The sequence below is a fragment of the Sapajus apella genome, unplaced genomic scaffold, assembly GCF_009761245.1.
Source record: "Sapajus apella isolate SASKATOON/1434 unplaced genomic scaffold, GSC_monkey_1.0 scaffold2, whole genome shotgun sequence".
Classification (NCBI taxonomy): Eukaryota; Metazoa; Chordata; class Mammalia; order Primates; family Cebidae; genus Sapajus; species Sapajus apella.
The window spans coordinates 60,223,066-60,229,772 of NW_022436942.1; the positions used below are offsets into that span (position 1 = coordinate 60,223,066).

A 6,707-nucleotide genomic window follows, 5' to 3' on the forward strand; every position below is an offset into this window, starting at 1 on the left:
AAAAAAAAAAAAAAAAAAAAAAAAAAATTCGAAAAGTACACACATTTTAATTTTGATAGATATTGGTTAACTGCGCACCAAAAACATTGTGCCAACCTACAGTCCTCTGATAGAATATAATAGTACCAAATTTCTGGCAAGGTGTGATGGCTCAGGCGTGTAATCCCAGCACTTTAGGAGGCCCAAGGGGCAAATCACTTGAGCTCAGGAGTTATGGATAATGTGCTGAAATTCCATCTCTACAAAAAGTAAAAATAATTAGCTGGGCATGGTGACATTCATCTGTAGTCTCAGCTACTTAAGAGGCTGAGGTGGGAGGATTGCTTGAACCCTGGAGGCTGAGGCTGCAGTGAGCTGTGATCTCATTCCTGTAGTCCAGGCTGGATGACAGAATGAGAGACCCTGTCTCAAAAAAAAAGAAGAGTAATCAATTTTTTGTATTTCTTAGAACATTCTAAGTTTTACACAGCTAGTAAAAGAAAACTACCTATATAAAATCATTTCTCATCATTCATTTATTCATTGATTTAATAAATATTCATTGAGTACTTATTATGTTATAAGTGTTGTGCTAGGCCAAAGAGACAATCAATGAACAATTTAAAAAAATTATTTCCCCTGTAGGTATATAATCTACTAAGGGTAGACAGTCAATAAAGAAATAGGTAAATTACTATACAATATAGTGTTAGATGATGATAAGTGTGATGAAAACTAAAGCAGAATAAGGAAGTAGAGAGTAATGAAATGAAAGGTTAGATAGTGTCACCAGGAAGGGTCTCTGAGGAAGTGACTTTTTAGCACCTGTGAATGAAGTGAGGGGGAGCCACGTGAAACCCTGGGGAAAGATCATTTCAGGCAGGAGGTGCAAAGGCCATGAGATGGGAACTTGATGAAACTGAGAAACCTCCATTGTGTAGTAAGTTGCCTTTCCCTAATCACTACTGAGGTGAAACAACTTTTTTCCCTCCACCTCTTCATCTACAGAATGTATGAGTGTAGCAGTTTCACAGACTTCCAACCACTCCCATCCCTAAATGTTAATCAGTCTGTGGCTTCCATATGTTTAATGATTTTGAGTTAAGCTAATGGTAAGGATATTTTTTCATTCTTGTTTAAAAGTCGGGTTTATTGAGGTATTATTCACACAGAGTAAAATTCATCCTTTTAAAATGCAATGACTCTGACAAAGGTATACAGTTGTGTAACCCCCACAATCAATATAGGAAAACTATTCCACCAGACCCTCCAAAAAACTTCACTTGTGTCCCTTTGAGCTCAATCTCCTTTTGCCCTCAGTCTCTGGAAATCTATTTTTTGTACCTATAGGTACAAAAAGATAAGACTATAGTCTTATCTTCTCTAGAATGTCACATAAATAAAACCATACAGTGAATAGCCTTTCTTTCTTTTTTTTTGTTTTTGAGATGAAGTCTCACTCTGTCGCCCAGGCTGGAGTGCAGTGGCGCTATCTGGCTAACTGCAACCTCTGCCTCCCGGGTTCAAGCGATTCTCCTGCCTCAGACTCCCAGGTAGCTGGGATTACAGGCGCCCGCCACTATGCCTGGCTAATTTTTGTATTTTTAGTAGAGATGAGGTTTCACCATGTTGGCCAGGCTGGTCTCAAACTCCTGACCTCAGGTGATCTGCCCACCTTGGCCTCCCAAAGTGCTGGGATTACAGGTGTGAGCCACTGTGTCCGGCCGGGAATACATTTTTGTGCCTGTCTTAGCATAATGCTTTTACAATACATCCATGTTGTTTCATGTACCAATAGTTATTTTTATTTTTTATTTATTTATTTTTTTGAGACGGAGTTTCACTCACATTACCCAGGCTGGAGTGCAATGGCGCGATCTCGGCTCACCGCAACCTCCGCCTCCTGGGTTCAGGCAATTCTCCTGCCTCAGCCTCCTGAGTAGCTGGGATTACAGGCACGCACCACCATGCCCAGCTAATTTTTTGTATTTTTAGTAGAGACGGGGTTTCACCATGTTGACCAGGATGGCCTCGATCTCTTGACCTCGTGATCCACCCGCCTTGGCCTCCCAAAGTGCTGGGATTACAGGCTTGAGCCACCGCGCCCGGCACCAATAGTTATTTAATCTTTACTGCTGAGTAGCTTCCAGGGACTGGTCGTACTGATGCAGGGGCAGGCAAGCCCCACAATTGGGGCTGAGCCTGGGAGGATTCTTGGCCTCACCCAGGAAAGAATTCAAGGGTGAGCTGGTGGGTTTAAACGGCAACTTTTATTGAAGTGGCAGTGCACAGCAGCAGCAGAGGTACTGCTTCTTGCAGAGCAGGGCCACCCTGTTGGCAGTGTGCTCAGAGTAACAGCTCAGAGGCATGAATTTATATCCACCTTTAATTACATGCAAATTAAGGAGCAGATTATGCAGAAATTTCTAGGAAAAGGATAGTAACTTCTGGGTCATCAGGTTGTTGCCACGGAAAGGGATGGTTACTTCCAGGTGTTGCCATGGCAGTGGTAAACTGACATGGCACACTGGTGGGTATATCTTGTGGAAAGCTGCTTCCACCCCATCCCCATTTTAGCTAGTCCTCAATTTGGTCCAGTGTCTGAGCCCTGACTCTGGGGTCAAGTCCTACCCCCTACCTCAGTACTATAATTTGTTTATCTATCCATGAGCTGATGAACATCTGAGTTGTTTCCAGTTTATGGCTATTGTAAATTAAGCTGCTATAAACATTCATATACACATCTCTGTGTGGACATATTCTTTTTTTCTTTGAGTAAGCAATAAAGAGTAGGCTGGGTGCAGTCGCTCATGCCTGTAGTCCCAGCACTTTGGGAGGCCGACGTGAATGGATTATTTGAGGTCAGGAGTTTGAGGCCAGCCTGGCCAACATGGTGAAATCCTATCTCTACTAAAAATACAAAAATTAGCTGGGCATAGTGGCGGGTGCCTATAGTCTGAGCTACTCAGGAGGCTGAGGCAGAAGAATCACTTGAGCCCAGAAGATGGAGGTTGCAGTGAGCCGAGATCATGCCACTGCACTCCAGCATGGGTGACAGAGCGAGACTCTGTCTTTAATAATAATAATAATAATAAAGAGTGCAATGACTGGATTATATGGTAACTGTATGTTTAACTTGATGTGATGTTGCCAAACGTTTTTTTCCAAAGCGTCTTTACCATTGCATTCCAATCAGGTATGTAAAGGAGTTCCAGTTCCTTCATCTCTGTCGGTGTTTGATATATTAATGAGTACATAGTGACATCCACTATAGTTTCGCTCTGCATTTCCTTATAGACTAATGCGGTTGAGCATCTCTTAATGTGCATATTTGTCACCTGTACAATTTCTGTAGTATGGTGTCTGTTGAAATCCTGTCACTGTTTTTTTATTGGTTGTTTTCTTATTATTGATTTCTGAGAGTTCTTTATATATTCTGAATGTAGGTCCTTTGTCATATATGTGTTTTATAAATATTACTTCTCACTTATGGCTGGTCTTTTCATTACCTTTTTTTTTTTTTTTTTTTTGAGACAGAGTCTTGTTCTGTCACAGCTGGAATGCAGTGACATAATCTCCACTCACTGCAACCTCCACCTCCCAGGTTCAAGCAATTCTCAGACCTCAGCCTCCTAAGTAGCTGGGATTACAGGCATGTTCCACCATGCCCACGTAAGTTTTGTATTTTTAGTAAAGACAGGGTTTACCATGTTAGCCAGGTTGACCTCGAACTCCTAGCCTCAGGTGATCTGCCCACCTTGGCCTCCCAAAGTGCTGGGATTACAGGTGTGAACCACCATACCCAGCCCAAGACAGGGCCTTGCTATATTGCTCAGGCTGATCTTGAACTCCTGGCCTCAAGTGCTCCTTCCACCACAGCCTCACAAAGCGCTGGAATTACAGATGCAAGGCACTGTGCTAGGCAATCCAGCATTTATTATTGGAAAAGTTTTTCTTTTTCTGTTGAGTTGCTTGGCACCATTTTGAAAATCAACCGATCTTATATTTACCAATCTATTTATGTTCTATTGAACTTCATATCTTTCCTTACACCAATACCACACTTCCCTGATTACTGTGAGAAAGCTATCCATGATAAACATTCTCAATTTTTGCTTATCTAAAATAACTTGGTTTTGGCTTCACTTTCAAAAGATAGTTTTCTCTAAAGTCTTCGAAGATATTTGAAGATCTTATTCCATACTCTTCTAGCATTCATTTGCTTTTGAGAAGTCAGTAGTCAGTTGTAGGTGATCTGTCTTTCTGATTGTTTTAAAAGTTTTTTTCTTTATGTATGTATATGTTATATATATATATACAAGTAGTCAGTCTGAATGACCTTTGGTAACTACTATATAAGATACGAGTATTTCCACTCCATCCTTCACCCCAGAATATTTGTTTTCTTGTGCTGAGAACAAGAGTTGCTAATAATGTTATATGGTCTTAGATCCCTTTGAGAATCCCTGCTCAGTGTGGAATTCTCAGATTTCATTCTTCTACCTTGACCCTGACCCAAAGTCTACTTTGCTAATGGATTGCAGTGATTATATTGAAATGCTCCCAAGGGACGTTCTCATTTCTTACATGTCCTCGCTACTTACTGTTCCCTGTATTAGCCTTAACTCACTTTTAAGGGTTTTAGGAAACTGCTGAGACCTTCCTCACAGCAGTTTAAATAAATTAAATAATCTCTTTGGGCTAAATTTTAAAACATTTGTAAGACATTCACATTTTTTCTTTTGTGAATTTCTTGAATTTTGTAATTTACCATTTTTCTCAATGTTCTATCCTTAGTATTTTCCATCTAATCACGAATGTTTCAAAAGCATGATTTCAGGCCCTCCATATAAGACACACTGGGGGTGATGGATACCCAGATTGCACTACCACTTCTGGAGCTGATGTGCGCAAGATGCCGAGGCCCCCTGTGAGCCGGGGCCAAGGTTGGGGATATGATCAACACCTCCGTGTCTGGGCCCTCCCTGCTGGTGGCCTATGGGACCGTAGATAGTGACCCTGCGTCCAGGGGCCACAGTGCTGCAATGAGTGGCCCCAAGCCTGTAGGCCTCCACACCAACACCTGGCATCATCGCCTGGTACAGAGGAGCCTCGTGCCCTTTTCAGTAGGGGCGGTCCTAGCCCTGGTGCTCAACCTGCTGTAGATCCAGAGGAACGTTACCCTATTCCTGGAGGAGGTGATTGCCACCATCTTTTTCTCTGCCTGGTAGGTCCCTCCCGGCTGTGGGACAGTAGCTACTGCTATTGGTTTACTGTACCCCTGTATCAACAGTCACCTCGGATAACCCCACAAATTCAAGAGAATGGGCCAGTGTCATGCGCTGCACGGCAGCTTTTGTTGGCATTAACCACGCCAGTGCCAAATTGGATTTTGCCAATGGTATCCAGCTGTCCTTGACTTTAATAGCCCTGTCTTCAGGCTTTTTGTGGATATTTGATGGTTCAAGAACCGGCCTCGGGCTTGGGATCCCCATAGCCTTTCTAGCTACTCTGATCACTCAGTTTCCAAGTGTAATGGTGTCTGTGAGTACACATCCCCAGATTTCCTCTATGTTCGTTCTTGGCTCCCATGTATGACATTTCTCAAGGACGTCAGTGGGAAACATAGGATGACAGTTAGCTATGGGTGTTCCTGAACAGCCACATAGTGATTTAGTCTTCAAACCCACTGATTCTGAAGAGCAAGTAAGATTTGTGAAGAAAATCTGATCGTGGATTATGACAAAGATTATCTTTTTTGTTAAATAATTTGTTTAGATTGGGCTGACTGTACAAATGACTCATGAAAAAAAATGTTCAACAGTGAAGTGGAGAAAATGACTTACCTTGAAGTCCTACCTTGACTGACTGTGCTGGTGCTTCTCTGTGCCCTGGAACATTCTGCTCAGGCTGTGTGGGTTCAGGCAGTGGCAGTTTCCCGAGTATTAGATTTCATTCCTGATTAAGCCAAGATGTCATATTTCAAAGTCTTGAACTAAGATTTAATTAACAACTATCAGTTTTCTATCAGTACCCAAAGGAGACAGGTTGATGGTGCTTAACAAAGATGAAGTACGGTGTAATAGGAGTAATATTTATCCAAAAGATTTTTAATAAGTTTGTGTGGCCGGGCGTGGTAGCTCATGCCTGTAATCCTAGCACTTTGGGAGGCTGAGGCAGGTGGATTGCCTGAGGTTAGGAGTTCGAGATCAGCCTGGCCAACATGGTGAAATCTTGTCTCTACTAAAAATACAAAAATTAGCTGGGCATGGTAGCAGGTACCTGTAATCCCAGCTACTTGGGAAGCTGAGGCAGGAGAATCACTTGAAACCAGGAGGTAGACGTTGCAGTGAGCCGAGCTTGCACCGTTGCACTCCAGCCCGTGCAACAAGAGTGAAACTCTGTCTCAGAAAAAAAAAAAAAAAAAGTTTGAGAAGAAGAAGAAGGCAAGGGAGGAGGGGAGCAGCAGCAGTCAGTATAGAAAGGTCACGTTCTCTGTAGGGTCGCAGTGTGCCACACTCCACGGTGTCTTGTGTTCATGCTGCAGTGATGTGCTAACAGTCACACGTGTGTATCACCAGTGAGTCAACTGTGCTTGTCATTCCACCCATGGAAGTCTGCATAGACAATCTTACTGAGCAAAAGGCAATGAAAAGTCATGGCTCTACACTTTGATGTACTGGAATTTTCACCTCAGCTTATGAAGTTTATTTCTAAATCCATAATCA

General features: G+C 42.5%; 1 pseudogene; it reads left to right on the top strand.

The window, feature by feature from the left end:
• Window positions 1-4,594: 4,594 nt before the first annotated feature.
• Window positions 4,595-5,919, top strand: LOC116557080 (annotated as a pseudogene).
• Window positions 5,920-6,707: the final 788 nt, after the last annotated feature.